The 15,299-nt window shown below is 36.0% G+C and overlaps 1 pseudogene; it reads left to right on the forward strand.

The window, feature by feature from the left end:
- The first annotated feature begins 315 nt into the window (after nt 1-315).
- Nucleotides 316-14,463, forward strand: LOC120173041 (annotated as a pseudogene).
- Nucleotides 14,464-15,299: the final 836 nt, after the last annotated feature.

Genomic DNA, 15,299 nt, shown 5'->3' on the forward strand with positions numbered 1-15,299 from the left:
ATTTTTATCGGCTAGATACTAAAATAAAACAAAAATTAAACATTAGATATAATTTTAAAAAAATTGAAATTTTAAATGCTAAATTGAATCAAAACTAATAATTTAGATATCAAATGGGTAATTTAATACCTAAACTATATATAATAAATATATTACTTCAATAATACATGAATTGTGGGACCTAATCAACAAATGTTACAATGAAAAACTAGTTAAATGGTATTGGGCTAAACCGATAGAACACATAATTCGGCTTTGTTTGATGTTCTTTGCTGAAGCCCAAATTGATCGGTTAATTTTTATGTTGTTGCAAAAGCTAGAAAAACCCTTTGTTAAACCCTTCTTCCCCACCACCGTCCTCTTGTTAAACCCTGATTCCGCCCCGAAATCTGAACGAAATTGCCGCCAATGAAGAAGAAACAGACCCCAAATCCTCCGTTAGACAGCGATGAAACCCCCGAAGGAAATCGGCGTCGAAAACGAAACCCCTTTGAGAGATGGGACCGATATTTGTCAGCATCTCATGGACCGTTATTCTAAGTCATCCGCCCCGCAGCACCGCCATCTAATCGCCACTGCCGCCGCCATGCGTTCCATCCTTTCAGCCGAGTCGCTACCACTCTCTCCGTCAGCTTACTTTGCTGCCTCTATTTCCGCCCTCGATGATGATTCGGCAGCCAACCTCGATTCGACGGCTATCGGTGCTCTTCTTACGTTCTTGTCCATTGTGGTACCGGCGATGCCGGAAGGAGGAATTTCCAGTTCAAAAGCGAAGGAGGCGGTGGAAGTTGTGGTGAGAGTGGTGGGGAAGGAGGGATTAGGTGTTGCGAGTTTGAGGAGTGGGGTGAAGTGTTTGGGGGTGTTGCTTGTTGAGTTTTCTGATTCGCAGGATTGGCACTCGATTCAGTTCGGTCTAGAGTCATTGCTTGAATTTGCCATGGATAAACGACCCAAGGTTTTGATGCACTGTTTACTTTTCCCCCAAAGCTTTAGTGGCCTTTTCGATACAATAGTCAAGAATCTGTTTGATTTTATTTTTATATCATCAATTGTGTTCGAATTTTATTCGGTCATAACAATTGCAGATTTATTTATATTGCTCTGGTTCTATCTATGATGAATGTTTTGGTCTGTTTGCATTATGTTCTGAAATTTGTCCTCAGTGTCATTTTATTGTTTTTTGATCTTCAATGAATAATCATTGTTTAGAAGGATGGCTTTTAAATCAATATGTATGACAAGCAGTAGCTCCCGTCGACAAATGCTATGTTCCTAGAGGCTAAGCAACAAGTTATTCCTTTTGTGTTGGATCGTGCATTTTCATGCAGTTGCATATTAAGTTACTTGGACTCCAGTGTGTGTGTTAGATATGAGTATGTGTTTGTCACAAGTATGGTTAGATTTTTCTAAACTTTTCCATGTATTTAGAGGATCCTTGGAGCATGTCTTGTATCGTCGGACATGAGTGTGTCGAACACGGGTACTTCCACAAACATGAAGTGTTGTAGCAACATTGCCCGAGATTGGCGCTTAATTAATACTGAAATTGAATAAACCGTTCAAAGAAATAACTGTTTGTGGAATAAAACTAGCAACTTGCTAGTCATATTTATTCATTAGTAAAGTAATTTAATGTGCTGACTTAATATTGTGTAATTTGTGTTGCAGGTTCGGAGATGTGCTCAAGAACATCTTGAGAAGTTTTTTAAGTCTTTCCAGTCCTCAGTTGTTATCAAGGAGGCAACTAAATTGGTACTTTCCTTGCTAAAAAATCATATGCCTGTTGCACTTACCTTAAGTACCATAAAGAGTGCAGATGATTCTAAAGATGAAACAATGTTGAAACCTGAACATTTGGAGGTCCTTCATATGTTAAATGTGCTGAAGCTTACTGGTCCATATCTCTCTTCCAAAATCCGTTTAAAATTTTTATCAGAACTATGTAAACTTACTAGTTCTGAGTTCTCTATTCTAACTCGGAACACTCATAGTACTATTGAAGTATTTTTTGGGAACTCAAATGTTGAAGCGATTATACCAGAGATGGAGAATGTTATAGTTTCTCTTGCGTCTTATGTCTCTGGGGAGAAGAATCCAGTAGACACTCTCATATCTGCAACAACTTTGTTAAAATGTGCGATAGATAAACTTCATGCTATACAATCAAACTCCTGGATGAAGAATGTTCCTTTAGTTTGTAGTTCTTTAGCAGGTATGGTTTTTGATGTGTTTGTTTTGACATGATTAATTATTATTTTTATTTTTAGTGAGAAGACATTATATGCTTATTTTTTTTTATTTTTGTGAGAAGATGATATTGCTTATTAGTTTGTGTTCACAAATCCGTAATGGGCTTTGGCATTTTTACACTTTGCTTTGCCTGTGTGACAAGCAACTATTGGCTATTGCGGCTTATCGCTGTCTTCTGTAAATAGGGTCGAGAATTTAGTTTATTGAATCTTCTTTCTTTGAATGAACACTTATTTTTCTGTTTGTGATTAATTATTTCCAGTTTGTATATGGGGATGTTGTTTGTCGTACCAGCTCATAAACTTATTAATGTTAAATGGTTTTTATACTTTGCACAATTGTTCACCTTCAGGTAATTCTAAATCGTTCACATAGTTGAAACTTAGAGATGGAAATTCTTGAACTGACGATCTCTCTTTTGTAACATCACTAGAACTCAACTGTGCCAAATTTCCCATATGGCATTAATTTTCTGCTACATTTAAAATACATTTTTGAAGTTTTGGAAAACTTTGGCATGTCATTCACTAGGTTAATGGTTTACTTCCCATATTGACGAACATGAATTAGTGGTTGATTGATCTAGGTGCAACTAAAATGTAAAAGGATTTATAAGTTTCTATATCAGAATGTCTAGTTCTGTTTCTCATGTGAGGTGTAGAGTTTATCTCCATTCTTCAATGCTATGGAATACATAATGTTACTGCTAATTTTGATAGTTTTCTATGGATATTGTCGTCTGATAATGTTGTAGTTTTGGTGCAGCTCTTTTGTCTTCTGAGGCTAGTGTGGCATCACATGCATCAAATATTATGAAGGAGTTGATTAGCCACCATTTAGACTTGAAGTCTTTTTCATTTGACAACAATGGTCTTGGCAGTGAGGAAGCAGATGCAATAAATTCAATATGTTCAATCTTTGAGAGTGCCCTTAGTTCAAGTGATGGACTTCCTAACGAGCATGTTTTGGCTGTCTTGACTGTTTTGTTTCAGAAACTTGGTATGCTGGATTATTTCTTTATTTGCTGCATAAGAGCTAGACAACTGTACTTTTCTAGTGGAGCCTGAATTGGTACCCTAGGTTCATAGGAATGTGTATAATATCATAGAACATGTGGCTAATACGATATTTTCATTCTTTTTCTTTGTCCTTGAGTCTATGTTTTAAAAGGAGCGAGGCGCTCCAAGGCGATTAGCTACCCGAGAGCCTCAATTTTTGAGGCGCTTTGAGGCGAGGGATTCACGTACGCGAGGCGCTTCTTTTGAGTTCCACAGAACCTTTCCCCCTCTCTTGGATTCCATAAATAATTGTATTGACACCATGATCCCCGTCACCCCTACAGACTGCCACTGGATCAAAACCTCATCCGTTTCAGTTTGCAACTTACCATTCTGCCCCCCAATAGACTTCTCATTCCCAACCCACTTAACAGGCCCATTATGGTTGGATTTCCTAATTGAAGTAGGTGCAACACCATAGTCAACCGAACGTGCAGAATCATCCGAGAAGTTTGTATTTCTCGAGACCCACGTGCTTCCCACTTATTTTTGTCCTATTATCACTGCCAACTGGCAGCCCACTAACTTCTAACATACTTGTTTTAACATTGCCCATCTTCTTGATCAGCCTTATCTTGGCCCAAGGTGACAACCCCATGCTTAAACTCCTTTCTCTCCCATCAATACAAACCCCCGACACAATCTGCTGCCCTGGAACTCCACCTAATACTGTCTCCACAGAACATAAATGGGTCATTGTACGTGAATCGCTAAAAGCATCGCCTCTCGCCGCCTCCGACGACTGAATCGCCGCCTCATGTACTCGCCGCCGCCTTGGTGGTCGGAGGCTTTCTTCTAAATGCCTCGCCTCGCCTAGCGCCTCAGGCGCGCTTTTTAAAACACTGCCTTGAGTTGCCATAACAAGAGCTTGGCTGCATTATCTTAACTATTTTTGTTCGTCTCATGTATCTCCTGTGTTATTGGTGATTTATATTAGATGTGTTATGGAGCATTCTCCAAATAAATGTGTTGGTGGTATAAGGGTCCTGTGTATTTGTGAGACTGTTTTAATTGAGTCCGCATAAACTGTTGTGACATGGCTTAGTTCTTATGACATTTGTTTCTAGAGTTGATGGACACTAAAGTAACTATTGGTTCGTAGTCCAAACAAGATGCAGACAGGGTTTTTGAAATTGTTAGAGTAGATTGCCAACTGCTTGAGCTGATGTAGCTAAAGTCCCTTAGGAAGAAACATAAATAAAAAGAGAGGATGACAAATTTGAGAACTTATATGTTGGTCAGGAATGTGTTCTTTATTCTCAGACAAAATTATTTGTGATTATTGTGCAATGAATTCTGCTTAATTTTGTGCTTCAATTTGTTGTAGGAGAATCCTCATATATATTTATGAAGGGAATTGTGCATAAACTTGCCGACTTAATGACTCGTGCTGGCAGGGATACATCTAATATTAGCCATGTAAGACTTTGCATATCCTTTTTCGCTTGTTCGTTTATTGATGAGTTTTGGGGTTTTATATTACCACAATTCTATTTAATGTTGTGATATTTTTTTTTTTGATAGGAATAAAAGGCCTCAATAAACCCCCTTGGTGGTTAACGGAACTTTAAAATAGTTCCTTAATCCACACAAGGAGGAAAGGAGTGCCCTAGGATTCAATAAACTCAAATATAACAAAGTAATACAAACCATCTCCCTCAAGAGATATAAAACCAAAAAGAAACAGCCCTTAACAGAGCATAATTCAACCAATACCCGCCTTAGCTAGGACATCCGCCTCTATATTGGCTGTCCTACTAACCCAACTAATAAAACCTTCAAAAACACTAAGCTTTTGAATAATGTCTTTAACTATTTGAACATAAACAACAGGACAAGAGACCACATCCTTAATCCAGCCAACTGCCACCTGACTATCACTCTCAATAATCAATCTATCTTTAACCCTATGACGAATAGATTCAAAAAAATCTAAACCCTTTAGGATAGCCTTCAATTCCATTAAAGTTGGGGGCCCCGGACCAGCCGGCTCTTTGAAGGAGCCAAGAATCGCACTAGACATGTCTTTCAAAATACCACCTAAGCCACTCCTCTTCCAATCACTAGAGGTAGCCGCATCCACATTAAGTTTAACAAAACCTTTTGGAGGAGGGGACCAAGGAATCACGGTTGAAACCCGATAAGAATGGGATGAGTAGGAATCCACTATGGACGGGTCAGCAATAATATCATCCTTGGAAATAGTAACTTGAGTTTCCTTAGCTAGAAACCATGAAGCAAGCCTGCACCTAGCTAGAAAGAAAATCTCTGTTCGGTCAAGCTTCCCTCCTTCAAACACAATAAAATTCCTGGTCTTCCAAATTGTCCATAGAACAGCTCCAGGAATAAATGGCCAGATAAGAGAGTTGGTCTTCAAGTCATTCCAAGCCAATAGGAATCTTTTAGCATCTGCATGAAAAACCGATTGAAAATTCCAATATCCCAAGAATTTCATCCAAATTGGCCAAACAAACGAACAGGAAAAAAATAAATGCGATGAAGACTCTTCTTCAAGATTACAGAAAGAACACAAAGTATCATTTATGCCCCGAACACCTCTCTTAACCAAAGCTGTCTTGACCGCCAACTTCTTTAATATAACTTGCCAAAGAAAAGTCTCAACTCTTGGAGGCAACCGACCCCTCCAAACATTATACTTCCAAAATTTAGCTTCCTCTGAATCGGGAGAACCCGAATAAGATAGGTTGACACATGATTTCACAGTGAAAACCCCTTCCCCATTCCCCTTCCAAAACAGTCCATCAGTGGCATCAGCAGAAATAGAGAAATCAGAGATAACAACCATCAAATTTACTGAATGCTGTTGTTGATATATCTACCTTGTACTTTTGATAACCACACTTTTCTTCTGACATGCCTCGAGTACATAGAATAAACACATAAAGAATGGTAAAGTTTTAGCAAAAACAAGGGAATGCAAATTCAGAAATATGTATGATAAGTGTAAATATCGAGTACTTGGTCTGGAAAAATGGAGTATTTGTTGTTTTCCTTGTCTTCTATTTATTTTCCGGCAAACTTGTTATGTTTAATTGGCATGTTTGGCATTATATGGTGGCCAAGTACAATGAAGCCTGCACATTCCTCTCTTTCTGCAAAATGAATTTTATTACCCATTTTTTAATGCATTTAGTTTGAAAAATATGCTGTGTTTTATAACACATGTTATGCCCATGTTATATCCAAATAATTTATCCGATTAGAGGTTAACATCAATTCAACAAGATGTTTCATCATCTTTTGCTAATCATTTGTTTAAGGTAGGTTGGCTTCTTCAGCTTATGATTGCGGTATCTTCCATAGTAATCACTGGAAAACTATTGACATCCTTTTTTGTTATAATTTGCAGCTCCGGAGTTGTCTAGGATCAGCAGTTACTGTTTTAGGGCCAGAGAGGATATTGACTCTTTTGCCTATAACTCTTGATGTTGATGGCTTAATTTATTCAAATATGTGGTTGGTACCCATATTGAAGGACTATGTTGTTGGAGCATCTCTCAGCTATTATATGGAGCATATAGTGCCGCTTGCTAATCATTCCAGCAAGCAAGTTGTAAAGGTACTTCTCCACCCCTGGAGATTTCTTCACGTCATCATTAAGACTGGATGTGAAAATTGAAGGGTAATAATGCACTTAAAATGGAATCTAGAAAGGTGCTAGGCTTAAATTGTTGTGAATCCATCAGATTATGATTCTTTCAGGGATATTTTGGAGACCAAAGATTCAATTGACATGATGATCTACAGGATGGATATCCATATTTAGGAGCTTTCTTTCACTTTTTTTACTTCTCTAATCTTCTCCTTTGTTTTTACTTTACACATTTAGTCTAGCTTAAAGTCCCATTGGCTGGTTTAAAATGTTGTACCCATCTAGCTTATAAACCAGATGAAATATGTGATGCAAGGCTCATCTGTTTTGAAATACTTTTCTAGAAGTATATGTCTAGAGTTTCAGACAGGGATTCCTTTTCCTGGCAAAGATGGTCTACCCCATTTCTTTGTGAAATTTACTTGTTGCCATCAGCTTTTATCTCCTTTGTAGTAGGTAGTGGTGTGCAAATTCGGATATTGGATCCGATCCGAAAATTTTGGATACCTAAAATAGTGATCCGTATCTGATCCGAAATTTCGGATCTGATAACCGAATCCGAATATAAAATCTAATTTGACAAAAAAAATATTTTATATTTTGTGATTTAATGTAACTTATTCGATACCTTTACTGTATTTTATATATATATTAATTACTCACATACAATAAATAATTAAATGTCTTAATTTTTATTCCGGTCCTCCTCCTTTAATGGAGCTTAAGGCAATCAAGCAGGGTTTAATTTTCTTTGATTCTTCTCAGTGGTGCTACAAGAAACGCTTGATCATTGAGAGTGATAGTAAGTCGTCAGTGGAGTGGATTAGGAATTTGGATAAATGTCCAAGTTTGTATGTTACTATCGTTAAGGAAATTGTTGATAGGTTAAGAGTTTTGGAGGGTTTAATTTGTTGGGTAGCTAGGACAGCAAATGTAGAGGCAGACGGTTTAGCAAAGTCTGGTATTGGCTTAGATTGGGAGTTTCTGATTGGACAGTTTTTCTTTTTGGTTTTCGGGTTTTCTTGTTGTAAGGGGGGTGATCTTGGCTGTATTCAAATACTATGTACTAATCTTTTCCGCTGATTATGGAACACCTTAGGGCGTTTCAATAATCATGAAGGGGGGTTTTAACGAGGCCTCCTCTTCTTATAAAAAAATTGGGTTAGTTACTTATTTATTGGGCTAAAGGGTATCTAAAATCTAAAAGCCCAATTTTTTCGGATTTTCGGATAATCCGAAATTGGAATTTATCCGATCTGTATCATCGGATATCCGAATTTTCGGATCGGATCAATTGGATTAGATCTTCTTGCACACCCCTAGTAGTAGGTGTATTTGTTCCCTACAGGTGCATTAGATACCAATCACTGAGAACCCTAGTTACTCGACTTTGGAGAGAAGCATATCATCACTTTTTTCTACTACATATCCTTTTATTTCTTTATTGCGTATAAACATAAAACTATAATTGCGCAGTATGAGATTATCTACAATTGCCTGTACAGACACACAGGTTATTGCACTGAGTATTTAGTGCTTCTTAGAGTGTCCAGCTCTTATTTCATGGATAGTTATGTCTTGTGCCACTTAATTCTATGAATTTTGGTTTCCACGGGTTCTGTTGTAATTTTATGATGAGCAGATCTTTGTAATTTTTTGGTTTTGACTCTTATCTTTTCTTTTTCCAATTTATTCAGTAAAAAAGTCTGTAATTCGTCAAGATCTGCAGGCTCGTGCTCATAGCCTATTGGGATTACTACCTGCCTTTTGTCACTATCCAATCGATACACACAAGAAGTTCAAAGCTTTGGCTAAACTTATCAATGATATTCTTAAGGAGGACCCACTTATGAATGAAAATATTGCTCTAGCCATACAGGTAAATTTTGTATTATTATTATCCTTGTCTTCTTTAGTTTTGTAAATCCGAGAACCTTATGTTTATCCTTTTCCAAATAATTTGTGTACGTTGTTATTCTTAGTCTTGTATAATATATATATTTATGTTGCTTTTTGTAGATTCTTATCAATCAAAACAAAAGTATTCTTAGATCTGGAAAGGATGATGATGAGTCAAACAACACCATAGAGGGCAATTCAAAACTAGAGTCCACAAGTCCAGCCTCTTATTCAAAGAAAACTGCAACCAAAAACATCAAGGCTTTGTCATCATGTGCTCCAGAGATGCTTCAGGCTCTGGTTGATGTATTTGTTCAGTCACCTTCAGCAAAGCGTTTATATCTAAAGGTTCAACATTCATTCTTTCATCTTGGCATCGGGTTTAAAATTTGATAAGACTTATTCATATTACTTTAAAGTCAGATTTTATTTCTTGGGAAAACAAATTGTCTGACTTTGATATCAAACATGTGCACATCCCCTTACTGGTATTTTGAAACACTAATTATTGTCATATTAATTTAAAACTCCAAATAACTAATTTGTATTGGGTGTTTGTATTGGGACCTATGTATTGTATCTGTTTGCTTTTGGATGTAATCCTATTTCTGGTAATAAAATTTGGGCACTCTTTTTCTCCTTCCTATGACTATTGAGTTTTTCGGAGCTTGATGGTTATGAAGGGGGGTTTTAATGAGGCCATATTCTTATAAAAAAAAACTCCAAATAACTTCTGATCTCGTGATTTCAGGATGCCATTGGATGCTTGGCTTCAATTACAGACTCTTCTGTTACCAAAAGAAATTTTGTATCGTTGGTTGAGAAGATGCAGTTCATTGATGGTGAAGGTGAATTTGAAAAGCAGCCTGGTAATGCCAACAAGTTGATGGAAAAAGAAAGTAATCTTAATACTATGGGTAAAGAGGCACGCAGGTTTGTTCCGGTTTTTATTTCTTGAATTTATAATTCTCTAGTCTAGATAGTGGTTTCTTCTGCTTATGGTTTGCAAATCTATGACATTTTCTTAGTTAGCTCTATTTCTTTATTATTGTGGTTTTATTATAAAATATTTGATTTTGTGCTAATGACCTTCATTTCCTGAAGGCAATAGTTTTATCCAACTGAAATTTGTTGCATGATTAGCAAGTGTGACGTGTATGGATGTAATTTTATGCCTGTAGTATTCAAATTTGAAGTGAAGCTAATCATAACTGCTTTTGATTTAATACCAGTTTTGCTAAGGTGCTTAATATAAATAAAAGTGAAGTTAAATGATTTGGAGTTCCAACAAAATAGAAGAGTTGATTTTTATCTCAGCAGAAGGCAATTTCAGTCGTCTTTATTAGGATATGCACCTTAATGTGTAGTTGTTGACATAAAATGTGATAATTTACTTGGTTACTTTGTTTATTTTGCTGGTATGTATTGCACTTTGTAGGCAGATCAGCCTATTTGTCGGTGTTTGCTCTCCTTCTATGAGTGCTTTTCTATCTGCTCCATTTGCATTGAACATTATGCATATTGCTTATCCATTTAACGGTGGGTGTCCACCACCTATCCGTTTAACGGTCTAAGCAGAATGAGAGGGAATGTTTTTGGTAGTGTTGAATGGATGGATCTAGTAGGCTTTTGTTGCACTTGACAAAATAATGTGAGCTCAAAATTTCTCCGTGGATGGTAGAGATGGACAATGGTGCTAAGACTTCCTTTCTACTCAGGTGTATCATTATCGAGCTGGCATCTTCTCTGATTTCAGGAGCAGAGGAGGACCTTATTGATTTTATATATGTCTTAATAAAGCAAGCTTTTCAGGTATTTAAGATACCCATTTATCTCTATTGTGCTATTTTTGTTAGTTTTTGGAACTAGCTAATCTAGTCTTAAGATGTTTACTAACCTCTGTTTTTAGGAAACCAATGAGATTGGCCATCATGAAGCATATTATGCTTTGGGCAGAATTTTGGAGGTGTATTTCTCATGATATTTTTTTCTCATCTATTTTAATCTTCGTCCAGTGTTAGGAGATAAAATTTCCTGTTTTCTTGTGCTATGATGCAGGAACATGCTTGGTTTTGTTCTTCTAGATTAGAGCAGTTGATTGATCTATTACTTGGACTAAAATCTCCAGCTGATATTACATCTCTTAGAAGCCGCCTTGATTGTTTCAACATTCTAATGGTTCACATCTTGAAGGTTAACTCTCATCTAAGCTCATCTTGTTTGAGAATTAGAGATTCCTTTTCTGTTTTTCTGTTGTGTTTTTGTATTTCTTTCTTTGTGGTGATATTTGGTCATCTGATTGTGAGCAAGGTGTAGTGCAACTGTTGTAATTTGTCATGCCTGTTGATTGTATAATTCATGCTTTTAGATTAAGGTGATAGTCTTCATCATTTAATGTGGTCAAACAAAGGTTTTGATTTATTGCGGACTATCCATCTGGTAAACTTTTTTAACGAACTACTTACTCTTAGTTGCGACTTGTGAAGTTCTCATAGGGCCTCTTACCAAGAAGAAAGTAGTAAAGTCGGTAGTCCTTTTGAAAATAAGAATGCCTGTTATTGGTGCTGTTGCTATGATCGAGAATTTGAGCTTACGACAACTCATTGATGTGTAACATGATGGAATTTATATCCATCCCATCTTAACTTAATTTGTTTTCTGCAAATTCATGTATCTTTTAGTCTAGCTTGCGTTCACACCGGTATGATGATGGGAGCTGACTTTCAGTTGCAACTTCTAATTTTCTTGCAGATGAGCTCATTGGAGGAAAATACAAAGCCTTTTCTTATTCTCAATGAGATTATAGTCATGTTAAAGGATGTATGGGCCGTTAAAGTTCATTTATTTACTTTTTCTCTCAATGAGGTAATGCAGGTCATTGTGTTTTTAATTTAAAATTTAATATGCAGGGGAAGGAAGAAAGAAGGAAAGCAACTTATGATATTCTCCTAAAGATGAGTTCTGCCTTGAGAAAACCTTCAGATCTCAAGTCTGATCCATCCTATCACAAACTAATTAACATGGTGAGGATCATTTGATCTCTTTTGTGTGAATTCCTCTTGTAAATAAATTGGCTGCTTTAATTTGTCCATTTTTGTAATTAATGTTTTTATATGCAATAATTCATTACCCAGACATTAAGTTACATGAATAATAATAATAAAACTATATAAAGAATCCTTTGTGATTAGCTAGAAGTTTGTTGTAGCCTCGAAGCAGTAGCTTTCTTCTGACAGTTGAGTTTTAGAGTTAAGTACAAAAGATGCCGATTTGATTTCCATGATAAATATAGTGAAGTTAGAAGCTATCCCAAGAGGCCACAATGTTTTACACCATTAATGTTGCATGCTATTAAAAAACAAGGACTTGTTAACCTTCTAAGTTGGACTTGTATTTATTGTTTTAACGTCGACGAACTTATGTTTTAGAAAAGTCGACATGGTATAAATTTTATGATGCTTTAACTTGCCCTTTGTAAATAATGTCTGCGAGAGATTATTATCGGTCATGAATTTTATTATAATATGTGATGGATATTGCTTAATGTTCAGATAATGGGGTATCTTTCCGGTTCATCACCTCTCATTAAGAGTGGAGCAGTAGCTGCCCTATCTGTTCTCGTATATGATGATCCTGAGATCTGTATAGCATTGCCTGATCTTGTTTCCTCTATTGTAGCCTTGTTGCAAACTAAAGCTGTGGAAGTTATAAAAGTGAGTTTCCGTCGTGCCAACTTATTCTCTTTCATTTCATCTTGCTGTAACTAGCTTTTTTTTTATGTTGTTGACAGGCTGTTTTGGGTTTTGTAAAAGTCTTGGTTTCTTCCTTGCAAGCTAATGACCTGCAGAACTTTCTTTCTGACATCATCAATGGAGTTCTCCAGTGGTCATCTATCTCGAGAAATCATTTCAGATCAAAGGTAAACAGATATTCACTTTAAATAAATGTAGACAGATTATTAGAGATGAAGCTAGGGAGGCTGGCAGTGGTCATGGGCCCCTAAAATGGTTAAATTAAGTACAAGTCCCTCCAAAAAAAAAACTTACAAATTAATGCATGGTAGAATTGCATTTTGCCCTCTCCCCGATGATAGAATTATGTCTAAAAATTATAAAATTAGAAGGTACTACAGTGCTAAAATTGAATCGATCATAAAATTGTATTTCAAGTCCCCGTAAAAAATCACAAGACTTAAACCGTGTTCATTGGATGAATGTAAATGGATGATTGAGGCGTAAACTGTGTTCATTCACATTATCCACCATTTTTTTCTACCCGCAAAATTCTACTCATTCTCAACTGTGTATCTTGGCCATTTATTTACATCCATCCAATGATCCTCAATCAGTATAAAACTGAAGAGTTTTACACTATGTAACTGGAGGTTTTCTCATTTTGTGCATTCATGTTGCGACAGGTCACTATAATACTGGAAATTTTAACAAGGAAATGTGGTATTGCTGCTGTTCAATCAGTTGCTCCAGAAAAGCATAGGAATTTTCTGACTACCGTTATCGAGGTAATTATTTGTGTTATTTGTTTAGTCATCCCAGTTTCATCAATTTTTAGAAAAATGAAATTTATTCATATTGGGGACTATATTGAATATTTCCCAAGAATTTCGGTAAAAAAAAGTAGGCGATGAATGTCGGTAGCTGGGAAGTTAGCTTTTGGTTCCCTAACAAGGCTTCATCCCTTTCCTTCCATCTGATCTACCTTTCTTTTGCTTCCAATGATCTCGTTGATCTGAAGGTGTCAAATGATTTTATTAATAAAAAAATCATTCGCACCAGCATTCTCTATGCTCTGATTCCTGATTCGAATATGGTATTTGATATCTTTTTGCCTTGGATAATTCCTCCGCCATTTTAAGTTCCCAAGATGTCTCATGAAGACCAGTTTGCAACATGTGGGTTATATGTAATGTCTGTATTATTGCAGAACCGACGTGGCAAATCAACTTCGGAAGAAGCTGATGATAATGATGCGGACAAAGCGGATTCATTAACTGCGGGGTCTGTTCTCTTTCTGTTGCTGCTTTTACGGTTTTCAGTTTATTATTGGTAGTGCGCATTTGAATGTCTTACAATTAATTACTTGTTGAATATCAGCAGGTCTCGGAAGAGGAAAGATGGGGGATCCGGCACATTTAAACAGAAAAATGATAAATTCGAACACCGGAAGAGAAAGAGGGACAAAAGGGATGGCAGCAAGCGATCTGATTCAACCGAACCTGCTGGCATATCAGATAGCCATGGTGGTGGAATGAAAACGGCTAAAAGACCCAAGCACTTTGGAAAACCAATGAAGGGTCAATCAGATGGATATGGTAAAAAGAAGAATTTCGACAAAGGGTCGGACACCGGCAACGTCAGAGGTCAGAAGAGAAAGTTAGACCAGCCAACTACGAGCCAAAAGCTCAAGGCAGCATCCGGCGACAAACAACGTTCTTTCAAGGCTCGAACTCGGCCCAAGAAATTCAAGGGTGCAAACAAGAAAGGTAAGAAATGAAATATACAAAGAAATTAACCGATTCACAGTATCAGCACGAAGGTGAGCATACTTGGCTTGACTTAGAGCAAGTGTTGAATATGTATCTGAAACATGTATATTAACATGTTAGAAGATTTTTGTATTTAGAACGTAAGATTTAAGTGTCTGAAAGATGGTTATCAACTGAAGCACAATTATGAATCTGACATGGAATTGGATGAGTTGAATTTTTATCTGATCTTTATCTGTTTTGACTTCATTTTTAATTTTAGGGTAAAATTTTGCTTACCTGGTATCAGGAGGGGATGTATGTTGCGGTTTTCTACCCCAGCCCAAGAAATTAGGTTGTCAGATTTTTAATTTGGGATCTACGGTATTTTTTACGGTACATAGAATTCGTCACTGATGAATTTTAATAAAAGATATTTTTTTTTTAACTTTTACACTTGATGTGATAAAAATTAATAAAAAAATATATTTTATTGGAATTCATTATCTCGAGATAATGAGTTTAAATAAAAATATTATTTAAATAAATTCGTTACTTTGACGTGATGAATTCTTTAAACACCAAAGGAAATGCTGTAGGTTGCAAATTAAAATTCTGACAATTATATTTTTCTGCCTGCCGTATAGGGCTTAAAGAACCTGTATGTGGAACGTCCATTATTTTGGAAAAAAAATATTAAATTTAGTTTAATTTATTAATAAAAATAAAAAAATAGAAAGATTTGCATACTCAAATTCTTTTAGTAATAAAATATTAAAATTTTAGATCATCATTTTTATAATTTCTAGATCCGTTGGTATGAATAGTTTTTTTTAATATATATTTATTCTTTGAGTTAGAAATATAATTGGAAATATACAAAGAGAAATATTGTAATAAAAGGTGCTATAGTATTTATTTGTAGGGTTGTTTAAATAATCGAACTAATTCGGTTAATCGATCGAATTAAATTAGTTCGGTTAATTCGATTCGGTTA

This window comes from Hibiscus syriacus, unplaced genomic scaffold, assembly GCF_006381635.1.
Source record: "Hibiscus syriacus cultivar Baekdansim isolate YM2019G1 unplaced genomic scaffold, ASM638163v2 tig00111941_pilon, whole genome shotgun sequence".
In the NCBI taxonomy this organism is placed as follows: domain Eukaryota; kingdom Viridiplantae; phylum Streptophyta; class Magnoliopsida; order Malvales; family Malvaceae; genus Hibiscus; species Hibiscus syriacus.